The 20,845-nt window shown below is 54.1% G+C and overlaps 1 protein-coding gene across 2 annotated transcripts in view; it reads right to left on the reverse strand.

Annotated features, from left to right (window-relative positions):
• The window catches only part of ST3GAL1 (ST3 beta-galactoside alpha-2,3-sialyltransferase 1), an 87,898-nt gene extending 72,554 nt beyond the window's left edge, over positions 1-15,344 (reverse strand). Inside the window, exon 1 of one of the 2 annotated variants that reach the window (XM_035011985.1) lies at positions 15,061-15,344. The gene's annotated coding sequence lies outside the window, so the exon portion shown is untranslated. The remainder of the gene's footprint in view (positions 1-15,060) is intronic. The other variant, XM_035011986.1, reaches the window with a different exon arrangement.
• Between the last annotated feature and the right edge of the window lie 5,501 nt (positions 15,345-20,845).

Here is a 20,845-nt window from a genome sequence, read left to right on the forward strand (position 1 = left end):
TTTTATTTTATTTTATTTTATTTTATTTTATTTTATTTTATTTTATTTATTTGAGAGAGAGAGAGAAATAGCAAGAGAGGGCACAAGCAGGGAGGAGAGGGAGAAACAGACTCCCCATTGAGCAGGGAGCCTGACCCCAGGACCCTGAGATCGTGACCTGAGCCAAAGACAAATGCTTAACCGACTGAGACACCCAGGTGCCCCTGCCTTTTGCTTTTTAACACACACCCTGAAAACTTCTTCTGGATTGCCATATCATGGCTCTCTTCCCGTGCCTTGCATCTCCTCCCCCCACCTGCTTCCCTCCCTTCCTCCCCCGGCCGTTCGCCCCTTCATTTCTATCCATATAACCAGCAGCCACCAGGTACCAGCCCAGGCCGTCAGCAGCCAACCGCTGGGCTTAAACCCAGAGACTCGGAAGCAAGAAACATTTCCACCAACTCTATCTGCGGCACAGGAGATTGGGAGCCCATAAATCATTCCTTCTTCGCCCCTACTAAAACATCCCCATCGGCAGGCCCCCCGCGCCATCATGCACTAGAACATGACAAATCTCCTGAGAGATTCTGTTCTCTGATTTTGGTTCTTTGGGGAGCGGAGCAGAGGACTAGACGCGAAATTCCACATCCCTCCCAGAGGAGTGCTGCCAGATTGCTTAGAAATCCTAGCCTCTCCCTCCTCCACTAGAGAAGTGATCATCTGGATCTTTGTGAACACTGGGCCCCACTGAATAATAGTGCTGCCCTTTCAATATACATACATCTTTTCTCAGAGGCCTGTGGTCATGTCCTATCCCAAAACAGGGTGCCCAGCAGCTGGCTGTGCGGACCAGGAGAGGCTGCTCAAGCCAGGCTGTGTGACTGCGAATGGTCTTCCTCTGAATCTTAGTTTGCACCTTGCTAAAACAGACACCGTTCCTACTTCAACTACTTTGCAAGGCCGTACTGAAAAACAAGTGGGTAAAAACCAACATGAAAGCACTGTAAAAACAAAAATAGTAAAGTGAAACTAGTAGTAGGAATTGGGGCAGATATCACTTTAAAGGGCTGGCTGGCGCTTTCCCAAACTAAGCCCTTTGTTCTCAAAAGCTCTGCTAATCTTCACAGTGATGTGACCTCAGCTGTTATGTGTATCATTTTGCAGATGAGTAAGTAGAGGCTTGAAGAGGGTAAGCAACTTACTCAAGGTCATGGCCAAGATCGGAGCCTGAATGATAAACCAATTCCTCCCCAGTGGAGCGAGGTGCACTTCACAGCAGCGCTCACTGAGCCTCTCTCTGGTGCACCCTGCAGGCTCCATGCCCTGCCCTGGCGGGGACAACAGCACTCTCTCAGGGTCTTGGCACACAAGCCAGCAGCCGCACCACCCTGCACTGGGGGGAGGGGGAGACGGTCAGCACACAGGTGGGTCATTCCTTAATCTGAATTCCTGTCCAGAACACAATGACCGCGGAGAGGGAGATCAGCATGGAGACTGTCTGGCAGATCTGTAGGCAGAGGGGACAGGTGACCCAGATGTAGGAGGTGCAGGGGCAGATCAGGAGCCAGCGGTGAGATGACCCAGACACACCTGGAGTAGGAGCTGGGATGCCCGGAGCAGGGCTGCTGGCCAGGCTTGGTGAGGGGAGCAGGGCGCAGGGCAGGGGAGCCCCAGGGGTGCAGGGGCTGACTCGAGGGTGGAGGGGCTGAGCGGCCCCTTCTCGATGCTGCTGCACCTCCACCCCCCGCCCAGCCTGGAGGACTGATATGAAAAGCACCAACTGGGGCAGGAAGCACGTGTGCTTGCTGGCAGGAAAGCTGTCCTCCCATGCGGACCCGCCCCCTCGGAAAGGGCTTCACCCAGGGACAGCCCTCGGCCTGGGTGGATTTCTGGATTCGGAGGCTAGGTGCTTCTCCAGGGCAGAGGTTATCACTACCGACGGTGGATGGATGAGTGTGGACAAGGAGGCCAGCACCGGGTGCATGACTTCATGCAATCTTTGCAGCAGTCCTCTGGGGAGCGGGGGGTGTGCAGGCTGACCCCCATTTCACAGATGTGCAAACTGCAGCTCTGAACGAGTCAGGTCCTTTGCCCAAGGCCACAGGGCAGGAAACGGGCCAAGGTGCGGTTCAAAGCCAGGGCTGCCTCCTCCAGGTACACAGGCCCTTCTCCTCCCCTTCTAGCCTGGCTGGGCTCTAGAAGGTCATCAATCCGTGTCCCTCTAGCCACCCCCCCAACAGATCCCTAGTTCGGGGCGGTGCAGTTTACTGGTTTGCACCTCTGCTCTGGGCTCCCAGCTCTCTCCAAGCAGCTTCAACTTCGGATTCCCAGCGCCAAGCACAGTCAGCTCTCAAAGCCCAGAGGAATGAAGACGTGGGCTACTCGCATGGGGGGCAGACGCGCCGATACGGCTGGTGATTACTCCCACGTGCACCAGCCGCCGCCAGCCTCCACCTTCTGGGGTTCCTCCAACGTGGGTCTGGCTGAACCTCTCCTATGTGCAGCAAGGGATACCTCGGCCACACCTCATTACTGAAAGAATGCAGGCCGTGCAGGACTCCCAAACCACAGCTTTGCCGTTTTTCCTCTTACACCCCCTTCCTCTGAGCACATGATGGGGAGGGGCCCCGGTTCCGTCTCGGGTTTCCTCCACGGGGTCCCATGGGCACTGGCCGTGTCCACCCTCACCGCCGCTGCCACCAGGTCCCACCGTCTTCCAGCTGGAAGACCGTCTGTTCTCTGGGGCTCTCCGCCGTCCTCTCCTATTTTATTTCATGCAACTCCCAGCCAGGAGGCCAGGCAGTGCTACCCCAGAGACAAGTGGGGAGACTGAGGCTCGGACATGGAAGTCACTTGCCCCAGTCCCACAGTTGCTCCAGAGCCCATGTTCTCCTGGCCCTGGCTGCCCCCTCGGTCCCCAGGCCTTCCCTGCCGGGGACACTGAACTTGCCCTCAGAGCAGGGGGACACTGGGGGCTGCACCGCCTCCTCGGGGCTGCCCAGAACCGCACTCTGATCTGGGAGGAACTGGGAGCCACAACGCATGGGTTTGTCTGCCAGGCAAGCAGGGCCTAATTCAGGAGGACTGACCACGGACTTTTGAACAAGATTTTGTGGATGAGAGGGAAGAAGGAAGCTTGTGCTGATCAGGAAAACCTTGAGCCAGAGGACAGGGCTGGCATCACACAAAGTCTGTCCGTGCTGAATGTGACCAGAGCGCCACCAAGAACCATCCTATTTATAGCCCTTTGAAATATGGCTGGGGAAGGAGGGGGGGGCTTTGTTCTTTTGGCCTCTTACCTGATTCTCAGGAACAAAGGGAAGGGAGGTGGGAGGGAGATTGGTGACAGGCTGTTGGTACGGGCAGTGAGGGCAGACACACTGGGCCCGGGGACCTTCTGGCCCATGGGCCTTAGAGAGCGAGCCACGGTGGTGTGGGAGGGGGCATAACAGCCCCCAGCTCGACCCAACCGGGGGGACCTTAGGTCAAATGGCCAACGCCAATGTACTTTGGTTTTTCCAACTGTCAAAATACCGATAATAAGAATGACCACAGAGCCCTGTTTAGAAGGTTAAAAGGAGTCCAAAACGTCCAGTACATGGTATTTCCTGGGCAGAAACTCAGGAAGGGTAAAAGGGCAGGCAGCCACCAGAATTCATAAAACCCAGCACAGACTTGCTCAGAGGGAGGTCTACAGGAGCCCGTGGGTGCGGGTGGTCTGGGAGATGGGGGTGTAAGCGCCACGCCAACAGCCTGGTGCAGGGGGTCAGGCGGGAGACCCGGCCGCTGGGGTCCCTGGCTGCAGGCCTGGGGAGGGCGCGGGAGGCTCGCTCTCTAGGACACCCTGAGCTTCCCAAGTCGGGTGGAAATCCAGCCATGAAGCAGGACTTGGCAGCTCGAAACTGTGGGCTGGCTTCCAGCCCTGGCTCTGACCGATAACAGGCTGAGGAACTGCATAGGTCGGGCCTCTGAGCCATCTGCTTAGCTGTAAGACAGAGGGCAGGGAATATCCAAAATGTCTCGTCTTAGGTGTGCTCACCTGCCTCTATGGTCCAGTGGCCACACCACAGCCCAGGCCACTCGCTCAGCCTTAAATTCAGATAGCCTGGGAGAGTTGCATCCTACCACCTCCTCCAGGCAGCCCTCCATGGTTGGAAGCTCTGTGTGAGGAAGAGCTTCTTTATCCACAGAGGTGTCCAGGACAAAAGGCCACTGTGTGGGGCACAGATCTCGCAATCAAGAGGACAGAATAACCACCACATGGGAGAGTGGAAGTGAGGAGCCAATTCGTGGGAGACTGAGCAAAGGGTTTCTAAACTTGAATAATGATGATGATGATGATGATGATGATGATGATGATGATCGGAGCACACACTCAGCAAGCCCTTAGGGTGGGCACTCCGCAGGGCACTGTTCTAAACCCTTTCCAAGTACCAGCTCAACTCTTTTAGTGCTCATTTTAGTACCCGGTGAGAGGTAGATAAGGAAATGGGGGCACAGAAAGGTAAAGCAACTCACTCAAGGTCACACAGCTAAGAAGTGGCAGAGCCAGTATTTTTTATTGGGCCAACCAATGAATGACTCAGTAGATGAATAATTGAAATCTTGGACTAGGGGAAGGTTGAACAAGGGCACTGCTAAGCCTCTTTGCAAATGCTCGGATTCTACAATTCTTTCTTGTTTCATGCTCTGCAAATGCATGAACTCTGTCATTTGTTATCATTCAATCTACTCACACACCCCTCCCCCCCCAACCTCCCTCCGGTAATGGTCACAGCTTAGGACACCAGGGCTCCTGCTCAGAGAAAAGAGAAACCTCCTTTACTTCATCCCAGGGGCAGATTCCCAATGAGGCAGGCATACTCCGATATCCAAAACTGTTGTTTGGCATGGTAGATCTAGGCATCGGCTTAATTTTTCTAATCCTAGAGTTCGCAGATCGGTTTTGCTCAGTTCCGTTTACTCCCGGTCACAGGTAGAGACAGAAAAATAACAGCAGACCTTCTGTTGGAACCAATTCTTCAAGCCACTCCGAGAAAAGCGTGTTTTTCATTTGAAATTTCTCGTAGGCAGTGGTGCACGATCTCACGGGCTTCTCAACTCCCCCTCTGGTTTAATTTCCTTTTTTGCCGAAAGACTGAGGTTTGAAATTTCAGATTTTGCTTTAGGAACAACCAGGAATACCCCCCACAAGGACATTCTTGTTTGTGGTAGCTCCTATGTTTCCCAAGCAACCGTCTTTCTTCATCAGACTCTCCACCAGGTGGTAGGATTAACAGTGTTTTCAAGGAAGAACAGCAAGCAGACCTTTCTCTCCATTGTGACGATGTTATTAAAAGGGAATTTTCCAATGTTGCAAGAGCAACTTTTACTAATCATTTTACTCAGAGCAGGCCCTGGGAGTTGGGTGGGTTTACACGCCTGGTGACAAACTGACTAAGCCTTTCTGCTCACAGTCCTGTCTCTGCGGCTGGCTCCCAGCCCTTCCTCAATCCCCAGGCACCGTGGGGCTCTCTGAACTCAATGTATGACAACAACCCAAAAGATGAGTGCTTGTAATCAGCCAACACAGGGACCCGGCGCAGAGATTTAAACTCCCGCCAGACTGCCAAGGTTAGCTAAATAAACCCATCCAACCAGCACCAAATGGGGAATCCGGGAAGAGGTTTGGAGTCCCACCTGCGGGCTGGGCTTGGGGACAGATACCCAGTGTGATGTGTTCTCTATCTGCACCTCTTAGGGAGGCTGTCCCACCCTTCCCAGTCCCCCCATGTAGAGATATAGGATGATCCCAGGAATTATACAGCATGGTGCCTGAGATTTGGGGCTTTGGGCAGAAAGGAGGCAGTTAGGGATTCTGGCTCTGCCACTTTCTAGCTATGTGACTTGGGGCAAGTGGCTTCACTTCTTTGAGCCTCAATTTCCACATTTGTAAAATGGGATTAGGGAAAATGTATGAGCAGTGATTTTATAGGGCTATTATGGAGACCAGGAAAGTAATATTAAAGGAAGGGTCAAGTCTGCTGATGGAAAGAGCACATCCTGGCCCAGCCCCACGTGGAGATGCTGACGGTAGACCCCGGCCACAGGCAACCCAAGACAGCCATCACGGAGGCTCCACAGTTCAACTCTTGCGGTTTTCTAGAAACTCCATCAACTGAAAGGATATTCTTTGAAAGCCTCGAGGACAGAATGCACACAATCTCTTTGCTCTGTTCATCAGTTTACTCTGCAAAAGACTTATAAGCAAGAGTCCCAGTTCTCAGGCTCTGCTGGTTGTTTCTCTCCCCTTTTCTCATAAATTCTGTTTATGCCTTTGTTCCTTGCCTTTGATCCCATGTCCTCACTGACTTCCTCCCCTTGACAAGAGTATTTACATGCAAAATAAGTACATGGTTGGTAAATCCCCTAACTGAATGTCCAAGGTATTTGTTGACAGGTTCTTCCTGGGGCTTCCACTCTATGATCTGCCTCCCTGGACCTCACCAGCAGAACCTGCCCTGGGCCTCTCCCCCAGGTCTCCCCCGGTGATGGAGCGCTCACTCTGGCTTCTTAAAGCCCAAGCTGGTCCTCCGCCAAGTCGGCTTCTGGTTCCCTGGACCGACTTTACAGGAACGGTAAGCACTCGCTGTGGCTGCTATCTGATGTTATGTGGTCTTGTGCTGTCCTGTGCTGCGTTGTATTATGATGATAAAGGCTGGGCTCCTTAAGTTGACTCTAAGATCTACTTAGGAAACCAAGACTTCGATTATGTTCCTTTGCCACTATTCTCAGACTCAGCCACGCAGATCGGGGGAGCCTAGGGTGAGGTGGAGACAGCAAGGCCCCCAGGGGCCAGGATGAAGGGCGGTGGCCCCACCAGGGTCAGAGGCCTGGATCTGCCTTTTCCCAAGCACAGGCCCTTGTGTGGACCAGGTCACCCGACTCATCTGGACAGTTCAGGTGGGAAGGTGGGGGCTGTGAGGGGTGAGTTGAGGAAGATGTGCACTGGGGTAGCCAGGCTGTTGGAGGCATGGGCTTATGACTCCCCACTCTGCACAGAGGAAATTCTGGGCACATGGAAGGAAGATCTGCGTGCAAGAGACCGTGTGACCTTGGGTCAGTCACTTCCTCTGTAACATTGGGAGGACCCTCATCCTAGCCCAGCACCTAGACGAGCTGGAACGGAGTTCAAACAGGGTCAGGGCTGCAGATGCCAATGGCTGTGAATGCAGAGCTCGGGGGTTTCAGGAGGGCTTTGAGCTCTCAGACCGAGGGCGGCTCTCTGAGGATATTACACTAAAGACAGGGAGTGGGGACACAGCCCATCGTTACTGGGCCACGCGATTCGGGAGGTTTATTTTGGGCTCCAGTCTAGCCTTCCAAGGAAAGAGGTTTTCTTTTCTTCTTTCCTTTTCTTTTCTTTCCGCTGAGCCTTTTATTTCTGAAAAGGTAAATGCCCAATTAGATGGATTTTCATCTTTCATGTGGAGCTGTTTTAGGCTCTTTGAGCATGAAACAATATTTTGGAGTCATTCCACCCTCTCAGTTAGAGAAGAAGCTGGGTCTGCTTTGGTTGTGGTTTTTCTTTCTTTCTTTTTTTTTTTTTTGGTTGGGTTTTTCTCAGCAGCCCTCTGCTAAGTAAATATTCATGAAGAGAATTTTTAGCCACTATGGTCTGTTAGTTCAACGTGGACTCAAATGGATTTTTTTTTTTTAATGTAGCAAAATCTATCACAATGATATCTATTTGGGTTTGAATTTTTTGAAGATAGCCGGTGAAATCCAAAGGAACGATTTTCTTTGCATACCCACACGTGGACCTACCAAAAGTCATCTGAAACCCCCTTTTTAATTCTGCCAATAATTTGGAATGAATGTTCTTTCCTTCTCAACTTCTCTGAATTACTGAGATTTTTAACTTGCATTTTATATTCTCTTAAGGGCTCCAGAATCAGACTTGGTTAGATAACTTTTACATGCTTCAGAGGAGGAAGAAAAAATACACACACACGTGTGTACACACATGTACATACACACACATAGAGTCAGAAGAAATGGTCCAAACATCCCCAGATATTTTGGGAAGGAAAAAACTTTTAAGACAAAAATATTCAAACAGTATTATCTGAATATGGAATAGACCAGAAGGACAAGAGGGAGCACAACCCGCCCCCCCCCGCCCCCCCCAACTCACAACCTTGGCCCTCTCGGGAACAAAAGCTAACATCTGTTCAGTGGCTCGTTCGTTTTTCACATCAACTGTACGGAGTATCATCCCCATGACAAAAGAGGAAACTGAGACCCAGGAAAGGTAAGTGACGTGATCACTGAGCAATAAGTGATAAGTCTCAGACCCCAAAACCTTAATACTGAGGCTACTCTGCTTCTCACAGACGGTACTGAAATTGTAAATGTCCTTTTTATTTTTTAAAGATTTTTTTATTTATTTGAGGGAGGGGATGGGCGAAGGGTTGGGGTGGGGGGAGAGAAACAGACGCCCTCCTGAGCAGGGAGCCAGATGATCCCAGGATCCTGGGATCATGACCTGAGCTGAAGGCAGATGCTTAACCGACTGAGCCACCCAGGTGCCCTGAAAACATAAAGGTCTTAATAATAACATCTTACTCTTGATTCTTGCATCTTACTAGGGGAACAGAGCACAGAGGTTAAAACTTGGGCTCCCACCAGCGGTATGGCCCTAAGGAAGGGAGTTCCCTTCCTGCCTCCAGCTCTGTCCTTTGTGGATCCTGTGACCACCCACGCCCCTGGCTGCTGTAGAATCAAAGGAGATGACAGGTGAGTGCAGGATCAGCCTCCAGTTCTGTCCAGTCCCCGAGAAACTCCAACAAGGAACTCCCTGGCCTCTGGCTGCTGGGTGAACTCAGCTCTTGGTGGCACAAGGATTGTGAAAAGCAGGCAGGACAGAGCAAGGTGGCAGCCTTATCCTCCTGGCTCTTCCCCTCCAGGCTGAGGAGAGAGGCTTTCTTCAGAGGCTTCGATCAGCTCCTATTGCCACACTCCTGGTCCCGCTCACCCATCCCTCCATCTGCCTCTTGGGGGGCTGGGTAGGGGACGGTGGTGGGTGGTAACTAGGCTCAGGTCCTGCTACATCCCTTGCTGACTTCCCTAAATACCACTCCCAGCTCTGGAGACATTCCCTTTATTAAACTCTGCTCCATTTGTGAGTGTATGTTTCCTACTGGAACCTGGGATGAGTCAATGTTTAAAATACTTGCCACTGTTCTGGGCATACCCTAAATGCTTAATAAAAATTAGAAGCTACTGTATTTATTACAATAAGGCAGGTCCATGGCCACATCCTGTGGACCCCTCCCAACTCTCCCGGCAAGGGTGGGAATTATACAGTGCCATCTACCAACTGAGCAAACGGGAGACTCTTCAGACGTTCAGGGACGTACTCAAGGTCCTCAGCCAGGAGCAGGTGGAATATCAGGGCCAGGTGCTAGGAGTTCTGAGTCCTAGGCCAGTGGTTGCCCTGTCTGGATCCACCTGACTCAGTAGGAAATACCCTGACCCCAGTGTCCTGTCCCTAACACTCATCCCAGTGTGAACCACGATAGACCGAGTCTCCTCCGGGTGCCTTCAACCTTGACACAGATCACACCCGTTGCTAAGCCAGCCAGGCCACACAGGAGGGGCTCAGGGCGCACAGCACCCTCACTTGTGCACTCCCCTCTGCCCCCAGATACCCCTGCTCCTGGCAATTCACTGTGTCATGCCCTAGGGATAAACTGTCAGCTTTATGCAATCCACAGAAATGAGAAAAGCAAGCTGTTACTCTAACCCAGTCATTCGGCCTTGCTCCTTCCAGTGGGGGTTACTAACAAACCATTAAACATTAACTCCAGCCCTGTACGTCAAGTGTTTCTCCACGAGCTTTCCAGAACGTTCCGCCTTCCGTCAACTCTTCTATTTCCCACATGCTCTGTTCGGATACCATGCCTCCAGCATTCAGCACTTTCCCTGCTAACCCTCCTGCACAGGCTCTTAGCTGGGATATGAGGAGGCCCCTCCTGGGGTACTCTCCCGTGCATGAATTTTAATCCTCACCGTGCATCTGGAGATAATCACCCACCTGCACTTCAACCCTAGCCCCTGAGGTACAGGGCTTGCCTGAGCGCACACAGCTGGACACAGTCCTGTGCCTGAAAACCTGGGCACTGTCCCCACACACACTGCCTGCCATGCCTTTAACCCCGTCTCCCCAGGCAGCCATTTAAATCCGAGATCAAGTATAAGGACAAGGATTAAAGCTAAAACACCGAATTTTATTTTTCTTAAAGCGAAAGCAAAGCAGCTAATCTCTATCTTACATACTATCACTGCAATGCCCATAACCCTTGGAAGATCATAATTCGGGGACCTGCACTCTGGCTGAGCAGCAATGATAAATCCCACCAAAGTAAACCAGAGATCGGCACCTACTACAGGAACGGGGCCATATCATTGAGCCCCTAAAATCTCAGTTCCCTCACCCCTGCAGAACCACGCAGAACAGACAGACCAACGCCCAGTCTGTTATTTTATTTTACTTTAATTTTTCTTGGCAGGGTGCACACCACTTTGATTAGACATCAGTTCAAAGCATTCAAGAAAATAACTTTACTTTCCCGCAGTCTGATTCCCCTAGGTACTTAGGCTTTGTCTCCTCAGTGAATCCTTCCGTGGGTCCCACAAGGCACAGGAACCCGTTCCCTTCTCTGTCCCAGCTGTCAGCACACGCACGTGTCCACCCTGTACAAACAGCTGCGACATACTCTTCATGCCCCTGGGTGCCGCCCCCCCACCACACGGTGACCTCTGAGGGGCAGGCCAGAGGTGGGGGGAAGGCAGAAGGATCCATCACATGTTCTTCCAACCCTATATTTTCAGCATCTTGCATGGTGACCAGAACATAATAAGTTCCTAATAAATGTTGGTTCAACTGAAATCAAAACAATGCAACCAACAAGACCCAAGAAACAATAAAACCCCAGGATTCCCAAGGAATGCCAGTTTCCAATGAGGAAACTTAAATATGCAGAAAAGAATATGGGTGTGGGGAAGGGGAAACAGAGAGGTCTCACCTACTTGGGAGTTTAGGAGACCTGCGAGCGTTCTAGGTCAGCTCTGTCACCCAGCGTCCCGTGATTTCCCCTCTGGGCCTCAGTATTGTTTTCATTAATATGAAAGATTGAATGAAATTATTTCTATGAACATTCTCAGCTCTTGGAGTGGGAACCAAATTGGTCCTGGTGAAGTCACCAAGGTTCTTACTGGCCACACGCATCATTGGGGATCCCCACAAATGTTACCGGCTCTGCCAAGTTTCAGACCCCAGAGTCTGAAACTTCCGGGCCATCTCTCAAGGTCCAGTGCTGAGAATTGCTGGCGAGTGACTTCACCAAATGGGCATGGGCTCTGCGCGTCTGGAGAACTCTCTGTGAGTAAGTAAGGGAAGGGAGGCATCCCTGCAAGGATGGCCCTATTGTCTGCGATGCCAGGAACATCTGGAAGGTTCTAAGGATGGAGCTGGAGCATAAGCAAGTAGGGTGCAGGCTGTCTTCCTGAAGAAAGGCTTTAAAGGCCCCAAAGCTATGTCAGCAGAACTCCAAGCCTCTCATTTTGCAGAGAGTGAAACTGAGACCAGAGCCTGGAACAGTGTGCGTGCCAAGTTACGAAGCAAATTGAGCACCAGCCCTGGGACTAGAACGGGTTTCCTCTGGGGCCCAAGGTTGGGCTTGTGTGCCCAAATTAGAGGAGAGAGCCCTCAGATCCTTGGGTCTACAAGGAGGTATGAAGTTTCCCCATGTGCTCCACAACTGAACAAAGTGCCTGTGAACCTTATTCTAGAATTTTCTGTGACCGGGCCAGCAGCTCTTCCACTGGCCAGTGGCGTTCATCCTTAGTGCATACAGGATTTACTAGGAAGCAGGATAAGCAGATGACTGGTGGATTTTTTTTTTTCTTACTTTACTTTGGTTGCTTTTCATGGTGTGGGAGGGAGCCTAGAGAGAGGGTTAAGGTTTAAATCCCATAAGGCAAAAAGCCCTGTCCAAATATAACTCCTCTGAGTCAGCAGCCTGCCACAAAGCAAGGGACTCAAGCAAGGTGAACTGACCCAGCGATTCAAAGAGGCCCCTTCCTGGGGGATGGGAGACTGCTGAGAGCTTGCCTCCAGGAGATATCCTGGCTTGGGGGGCTGCTTGGTGCAGAGGGGCGACAGAGACCCACCTGGCACAAAGCCACACACACCCCTGAGGCTCCAGGACCTGCAAGGATCCCTCACTACCAGGCCCACAGATGGATCCACCCCACCACACCTCGGGGACAAAGGCTCCAGACAGCCAATTCTACGGAGGTTCCCAACTTTAGCGGGGTGCTGGTAAACCCAGCTGAAGGAATGCCCAATCTGTGCCTCCAGGTGGGAACACGGCCCTGCGGTCAACAAGAAGGCTGCTCAGAAGTCCGCTTCTGCAGCTGGGGCAGAGCCTGGCGGAGCAGAATCCACGCCCCCTAGAGAGCCCTCTGCCCTCACTTCTGGCAACATTTCCTGTTTCCATTCTCAGGGCAGTGTTCAAGAGGTGCCCTGTGGCCTGCCAACCCAGTGAGGTGAGGGGAAGACCCTGCTTCTGCCCAGGCCCTCGCCTTGTCTCGTGGGTAAAGCCTGGACAGCAAATGCGGGACCAGCAGAACGCAGGGGCAGCACATTCCCAGGCTTGTAGGGTTGTCCAAAGATGGAGGAAGGAGCTCCCTACTCATTCTGTTATTTATTTATTCAGCAAAATTAAATTTTTTGTAAGATGAGATTCCTTTTCCCAGACTTGAAGTCAAAGGTCGCATGAATATGTACATATGTTGTGAATGTGTGAACGTGTATATCCCTACGTGCACACACATTCACACAATTATATGTAACACTCTGTGCCACACATCTGTAAGGTAATAGTAATGACCCCATTTTACAGATATGGAAACTGAGATTCAGAGAGTTCAAGTCTCACGCGTGAACGTCAGAGAGGGAGATGGTGGAAGACCGGGATCTGGGCGAGGGCGGGGAAGGCTGGAATGGTGAACTCTGGTCGGTCTTTTCAGTCAACCACGGGATTTCTGAAAATGGCCAGGCCATGGTGTTTGGGGCAGGAAGGGGAGGTGCAAGGAGGGACCTGGAGGGAGCCCAGGCACCCTGCCTCTGGCGCCCCTTCCCCACCTCGGAGCTAAGCGGCAGTTTCCAAAGCAGCCGGGAGGGGGCACTGCACCTTGCCTTTTGCAAAGTCCCGGGCGCCCTTACGCAGCTCCTGGGCAAGAACACCAGGCGGCTCCGCCCTCCGCTTCTAAGAACAGCCCAGCTTTGAACCTGGCACGTAGTAGGTGCTCAAGGCACGTCTAGAAGCCTAAAGGGCTTGATTCGGTGGATGAACGTGAATTCCGTAGTAGAAATAAGGAGAACAAGGAGAGAAGGGGCCGTCAGGCCCCTGCCAGCGCATTTCCATCTACAGGCCTTTGCAAACAGCCTTTCCCTACTGTGTGTTAGGCGCGGTGGCGAAGACTCTTGGACAACCTCATTCCCTGCTAACCTCGTTCTCCCCGCCTTCCCCCCGTCCCAACACACACAGTCGGCCTCCAGCAGGGGTGCGCGCTCGCTGTCTCCCTGGGGGCCCATCTCGGCCCAAATCCGCGGGGCGAAGGGGCCCGCGAGGAGGGTGAGCCAGAAGAGGCGAGGAGTCCCTGGAGGTGGGCACGCGAAAGCAGGGGGATGCCTGACGCGGCCCCGCGGGAAAGGGGTCACTGCCCTCAGGGACGGGGCCGTCTCCAGCTGCGGGACACGCAGAGCCCGCGAGACGCAGTGACCCGCCCAGCCCCCACCACCCGCGCACTTCTGGGCGCGCACGTGTCCACCCGCCGAGCGCCCCCACCAAGCCCCGCGAGTGGCAGGCGCTGGCCAGGACCTTGGGGCGGCAGGCTGGAGGGACTCCGGGCGCCACCCGCCGAGCGGAACCCAGACTCTGCAGACGCCCTTCCCCAGAGACCGGGCCTCGGGGCAAGGAGAAGGCAGACCCGGCGCAGCCTCAACCCCCATCTCAAGTTCAGCCGCGCTTCCTCCCGCAAGGTCACGCTCAAACACACGCTCGGCGAAAGGAGGAGCTCAAAGTTGCGCCACGGTCCCGATCCCGAATCTAGCCGTAGCCCCATGCGGGCGCTCTGCCCCAGTGCCGCGGCTGCCAGCCCCTGCGCTCTCCCGAGGAGCGGCCTCTGCCCCGCGCAGGTCACACACCCGAGAAACACAGACAAGTTGCTAACTTTTGTCAGATTATGTCGCTGCAGCTGCGGCGCCTAACGGGGTTGGGGCGGACTCCAGAGTTTCGAGTTGCCTCCCCTGCGCCCACCCAATCGCTCCCTGCCCACCACGCCATGTCCAGCTACCGCGCCAACTTCTCCACCATCTCCGGAGCAACGTGGGCCGGCGGCGTCCCCGGGGGCGATGGCCACCTCCCGGATGTGCTCCTGCTCGTAGCGGATTTGGCGGCTCGATCGCAACCCCGTCCCGCCGCCGCGGGACCGGATCACCGGCAGCCTCCGCGCGCCCCCGCGCCCCTCGCTCCACTCGGAAGCGCCGGAGCCAGCCGCCCAGAGGGGACTCATCCCACCCGCGGCCCCGCTGGCCGCTTCGCCCTCTGGCGGCCCCGACCCGGGAGACTGTAGCCTGGCGCGGGTGCAGTGTCACTGGGGCCACCCCGGGGACCGCTGCTCCGGACCTGGCGCAGGCTCCCCGCCGGGGTCCCAGCAGCTCTTCTAATAACGGCTGAAGATCCCGGAGCTCCAGCCTCCTCCTGGACCTCCTCCCTCTCCCAAAGACCCCGGTGACGCTGTGGCTGGGGAAGGGGTCTCCCTACGTGTGTCTTCCTCCGGGCGCCTGGGGTCTTCAGTCCCCACCTCCAGTGTGACACCCTCCTAGACCCCTCCCGACCACTTCTGTTCCCGGCTCCGGGCACCCACCCCTCCACTCGGAGAACACACTCGAAACTGCCCGAGCCCCAACTCCGGCGGACGCAGCCCCCCGCGCACCCCGGCAGCGTTGGGCTCGGCGCGCTCGCTCACCGCAGCTGGAGACCCGCTGGAGTTTCCGCGGCTTTGGGGATGAGGGGCTCCGAGGAGAATAAAGGGGGGGTGTCCCGAACACTCGCCCCCTTCCCAGCTCACATCGCTCCGTCCTCCTCTCCCTCCTCCTCTTCCTCTTCGTCCTCCTCTTCCTCCTCCCTCTGGTCTTTGTCTTTGCAAAGTGTCGAAACTGTCTGGCATAGTGGAGCTCCGCCGGCGGAGGCTGGAGCCGGGGAGGCGGGGAGGCGGGGTGAGGATGGGAGCGGTCTCGGGAACACCTTCCCCCGGGTGTAACGGGAGGGGCGGGCGGGCGGCCGGGGAGGGGCCGGGAGCGGGGCGCGCCGGAGCGGGGCGGGCGCCTCGGCGGCGCGCGGCCCTCCCCTTCCTCCGCCCAGCGCCCGCCCCCCGGGCCCGCGCTCCCCCCGCGCGCCCTCCGCCCGCTCTCGGCTCGGCTTTCCGCTCGCTCAGGGCTTCCTGCGAGCCCCGGAGCCACGTGGACCGCAGCCGGCTAGCGGAGGCCAGACTGGGGAGACGCCGGAGGCGGCGCGGGGACCGGATCGCCGCCCGGAGAGGGCTCTGCGGGGACAGCTCCGCGACACTCCGCGCCGAGGCCGCCGCCCACAGGCTGGCGAGACCAGGGAAGAACCTCCGGGGAACCCGGGCGGTCAGCCCCCGGGAGGAGGTGGACGTGGCGGCGCCCCGAAGAGCCCGAGATGGGCGCGCACCGTAGCAAGAAGGGGCCGATCCCCTGCTGGCGACCGGGCAAAGCCGCCGACTTCCTCTAAGGGCGCGGGACTAGAGGTGGGATTCGGGGAGGGGGAGGGGAGGAGCGCGGCGGGGCTGGGGCGCTGGTGAGGCCCGAGCCCGGGGCCCAGTCCCGAGCCGCAGGGCGGCCCCCGCGGCGCGGCCCCCGCCCTGGCTCGCCTGCCCGCCACCGCTTTTTCCTCCCGGATGCGGAGGCTGCACCGCGGTCCAGAGCAGGGCGAGCGCCAGGCCTGGGGACTCCAGGCAGGGGCCGGTCCCGGGGCGGCCGGGGGCTGGGGCTTCTGGGACCGGACCCCATTTCGGGCTCAGGTTTGGGGGGGAGGGTTTGCCCTTTCTCCTTTAGAGGGAAGTGGGGGCATTGGAGACATCTTGCTCAATGGCAGAAGGCCGGTCTTAGAGACTAAATGCTGGACACAAGGTTTAAGAAGCATTAAAAAAAAATGTGACTGTACAGCTTTGATCCCCTTACAGGGATTGTACCTCTTTTGCAACTTTTTTGAACAATGCTAAGAGGAAAGAGGCCCAGTGTGTTCTGGAGGGCACTTAATTCTTCCAGCTTCCATTGCTTTCCTTGGAGAGGTCAGCCTTTTGTGGCGGAAGGGGGATAGCTCCCTAGCCCATCATTCATCAGAGGGACACTGTAGTGTGTACTTCAGACCAGGGCCGGCTGGATGGGACTTCCAGCTTCCGATCCTGCCTTACCCTCATTGGATGTGTGATCTTAGACTAGTTTAGGTAGCCCTGTGCCCCAGTTTCCTCTTCTGTGAAAATGGGCCTAATAATGTCTATCCCATAGGTTGTTGTAATAATCAAGTGAATTCATACATGCTGAACCCTTAAAACTATGCCAATCATGTAGTAAGCGCCCAGTTGTTTTGATGGTGGGCCTCCAACCTGGGCCCCCACCCCTGGCAGAGAGGTGGCCTGCCCCAGGGAATGGGTGAAGGCTGGTCCAGGAGACTTCTCAGCCTTCCTTGGGGGAGGAAAGGGGAGCTATTCAGAGCAGAGAGAAGTAGAAAAGCAGCAGACTGAAAAAGAGGGGGAGGAGAGAGTGAGAAAATTCACCACTAGAAAATTAACCATTTAGTAATTAGGACTGTGCCATCTTTTCCTAGCGGAGTCTGGAGAGAAGACCAGATTGGGCAAGTAAGTGGACGCTGATTATCCAGGTTTGTTCCACTTTGCAGCCAAGAACCAAAGTCAGCTCTTAATTTCAGCCCCAGGTTCTTGGCAGTTCCCCTAGGTGACTCCACAGTGAGATGGGAATTCCTAATTAAGTGACTCCATGGTGAAACATGCATAAATCATCACCTTATCTATAAAGATGTGCATCCCAGGCTCCGATGGGGTAACCTGGCAAGGCTTTTTCTGGCCCACATCCTTTCTGTTTTAATGTTCTTACCAGGTAGGAGAGAGGGCTCCCCCTGACCCTCCTGTTTATTCTAGTGTTGTGACAGGCCACGGAGACAGCACTTCTGAGACCCCTGGACCTTTCTGGGAGCCCGCATCCGGGGCTGTGTGTCAGGGCATTCCCCACTGTCACCCTGAGTGTGTCTCCCGACATACCCTGCCCAGGAATAGCAGTCATAGTCATTGCTGGGAGTGTCTGCATGGTGAGTCCCCCCAGGGAGCACTGACATTGATTTAATGCTCACACACACACCCTCCCCCACGTACTCCGAGCAACTGCAAGGCTCTCAGTAGTAATGGTGAAAGAAATTGATTTCCCTCTCCCCCAACCCCCTTTCTTCACGCATCAGAATGGAAGGATCCTAATGGGCCCTGATGCCATCTGGGTGATTGGGCAGAAAAGGGCTGCCTGGCTTGTCAGCGGTGAGTTCCAGGCTGGTGTGCACATGGAGGCTTGTTTGGGGCAGTGTTTTACTTATCACGGTTTGGGGGACCCAACTTTCCTTAGATGAAAGGAGTAACAGAGGGAGGGACTGGCAGAAGCTGGAAGGAGAAAGACAGCCGGTCTTTCTAACTCTGGCTCTGGCTCTGTGGCCCTCCTTCCCCCCCCCCCCTCGCTTTTTCTCCCTCCTCTTGCCCCCTCTCTGCTCTGTTCTCTCCCTGCCCACAGTCTTCCTCTGTTAAGCCCTGGGGTCTGCCCTACCATTTTCCTGGTGGTTGCAGCCCCAGCCCCTCTACGTCATGATGACTGTCGTAACACTCCTTCCAGTTTCACTTCCCCCTGTTCATCTGTTCTGGGGTTGAGTTTTTCCAGAAGAGGAATCTGACTGACAGGGCTCACTGGGTCATGGGTCAGCAATCGTGTGCCCATCTCAAGAGTAAGCATGTGGAAGGAGAGCTGTATACTTTGCATCACAGGGAATGTAGGATGCAGGACCCTTAAGCCCCCTTCCACCCCTGGGAATCTTAGGGGCATCTGAGCCAGTAGAACTAACCCAGAATCACTCTCTATACTAACAGGTTACACCCAGCGTCCATGCTAAGGCAGCTGATTAATCGTGTCCAATCATGACCACCCTCATCTCTCTGCCAGAATTTGGCTTGGGAAGGTGTAGATTTAATCCCTGTTTGGATCAAGAAGATACAGAGAGAAATATACTTGTGTCTTCCAGGAAAGGAGTCCTCAAGAGTCCTGGGAAGCTTCTCTTTATTTCCAACCATACATGAATATGGAAGTATTTTTAACTCAGTAGCTCAGTTCCTCTGGACGACATCTTGTGCCCATGAGGGGAGCCAAATTGAAGCTTAGTAGATCTAGAGCCCTGATCACACCGTACCTGAAGCATAATTCTAGTCTTTCTGCTGTATTAGTCAGTACAGTTCTTTTGTTTAAGCCACTTTATATCATGGTCCTGTTACTTGCTGCCAGATGCTTGATAACTGATACATAACTAGAGCCAGATCATTTTTCCTGAAGCCACAAGACATTCCCAAGCTCAAAACCCTTAAAACTTCAATGGTTCCCATTGTCTAAGGATACAAATCCAAACTTCTGAGTCTAGCAGTGAAGGTCCTCCTTGATATGGTCCCAATGTAGGTTTCTTATTCATTTTCTCCCAATATTTCTCTTTATGAGCCCTGTGTAACAGACATGATGCAGCCCAGAAGTTCTGGTTAAATGACATGTATGTCCTTGAAATTAACATGGATCTCCATCTTGCTGGGCCAGCGAAGATTTCACCAACAGCCATCATGGGGCTCTCCAACCCCTGCAGTATATAAAGATCTGGAGGTCTCATGCAAGGCCTGGTGTGTGGGAACTCTGCTTCCTAGCAGTCCTCACTGTATCAGTAGAGCCTTTGCTGTTCTGGGTTGCCAGACCTGGGAACACTTTTGTCCTTGGGTCCAGTCTTCCTGAATGTGTTCATTTCCTAGTGCTGTGGTAACAAATTACTACAAACTAGGTGGCCCCAAGCAGCAGAAATGCATTTTCTCACAGTTCAGGAGGCCGGAAGTCTGAAATCAAGGTGCCACCAGGCTTGGCTCCTTTGGGAGCTCTGAGAGAGAATCCGCCCCGTGCCTCTCTCCCAGCTTCTGGTGGCTCCTGGCGGTCCTTGGCCTTCTTTGGCTTGTAGATGATCCCCTTGATGTCTCTCCCTTTTCACATGGCTGCATGTGTCTATATGTGTATGTGTGTGTATGTGTCTGTCTGTCTTCTCCTCTGGTAAGGACAGTGGTCATTGGATACTTAGGGCCACCCTAATCTACCAGATACTCTGCTAAGTGCTGGGGATGTGGAGATGGACAGAACACAGCCCCCACCCTCCGGGAGCCCACAATCTTTCAGGGGACTGAAGTTGCTGGGAATTTCAGCACATTGGGGCCATGCTGTGATAGGCTAACAGGTGGGCACTTAGAGGGTGTTGGTTCATGAGCTCAGGAGCCTTTGGGGTGAAATCTGAAACTGGCCCCATGCACAGAAGACAGGGAGAGATGGAAGAAAGAGATTGGTGAGTGGCAGGTTTAATAAGCAAGAGAACTTACTTGTAAAGTCTTATCTTGGGGGCCTCAAGATGAGTAGACCTCTGAACCTACCTTCTAGAATCTTAAAAGTTTATAGAGAGGTCTTAATGAGGTTCAGTCATACACACCATCCAGGTGGTCTCAGCAACACTTGGTTCTCTCAAGGCTGCGTCCCTGAAAACAGCTCCCACTGTGGGAACAGGATGCGGTTGAGGCGGCGCGTACATTCCAAGGACAAGGGAGGGGGGTGAAGATCCTCCACCTGTCCTGAGCCAGCTCTCCTTTCAGCTGGCGGTCACGTCCTCTGGATGACCTCCTCCACCCGGGGATAGCTCCTGGGGACAGGTGTCCTGGGATCTCAGGGTGAATGAGGAAGTGTGCAAGAGACATGAGCTCATCCAGTTGACCCACAGCCTTGCAAGCCAGGTGGGGCGGTCTGGTCTTTACTCGGAGAACCGTTAGAAGCTCGGAGACTTCACAGAATTGGGCAGAGGCAGTGGGGACACAGCGACATTGACATGCCGGCCAGACCACTTGGGCAGCCTTGTGAGGCACGGAGGGGCGTGTCCAGACTGGAGGCAATGATCATTCCAGTAATCCAGGTGTCAGGGGTCTGACCAGAGGGAGGCGCAGAAGCCTGGGCAGAGGCAGATGAGTTTCAGAGGAGAGAAAATAAGCAGAACACGTCCACAATGGGTCAGGGGCCGTGAGAGGAGGGGGACACTTACATCTCTGTGTTGGCAACAAATCCGGCAGTGACATTGTCAGGTACACTCTCCCAATGTCCATCTCCTACTTCTTTCTTGCAACGGAGTTACATGGTTAACACACATGTTCACACACGGATGGGCACAAGACATCTGGAGAGGCGACAGCCACCTCTCATGGCAAGACGAGCATGAGCGTGATAGGGTTAAAAGCTAGAGCACATCCATGTGCCTTGGGCTTCTCGAGGCATAGAGGCTGGATTTTGAGACAGAGCATCGCAGGAGAACCAGATAGAAGCCGTATGCCCTTGGTGACCCAGCTTCCGAAGTAACCGTAAGGTCATCCTTGTGTTCTGCTCCTCGAGCACTCGCAAGCCTGT

The sequence above is a fragment of the Mirounga leonina genome, unplaced genomic scaffold, assembly GCF_011800145.1.
Source record: "Mirounga leonina isolate KUSES-001 unplaced genomic scaffold, KU_Mleo_1.0 Mir_165, whole genome shotgun sequence".
NCBI classification, from domain to species: Eukaryota; Metazoa; Chordata; class Mammalia; order Carnivora; family Phocidae; genus Mirounga; species Mirounga leonina.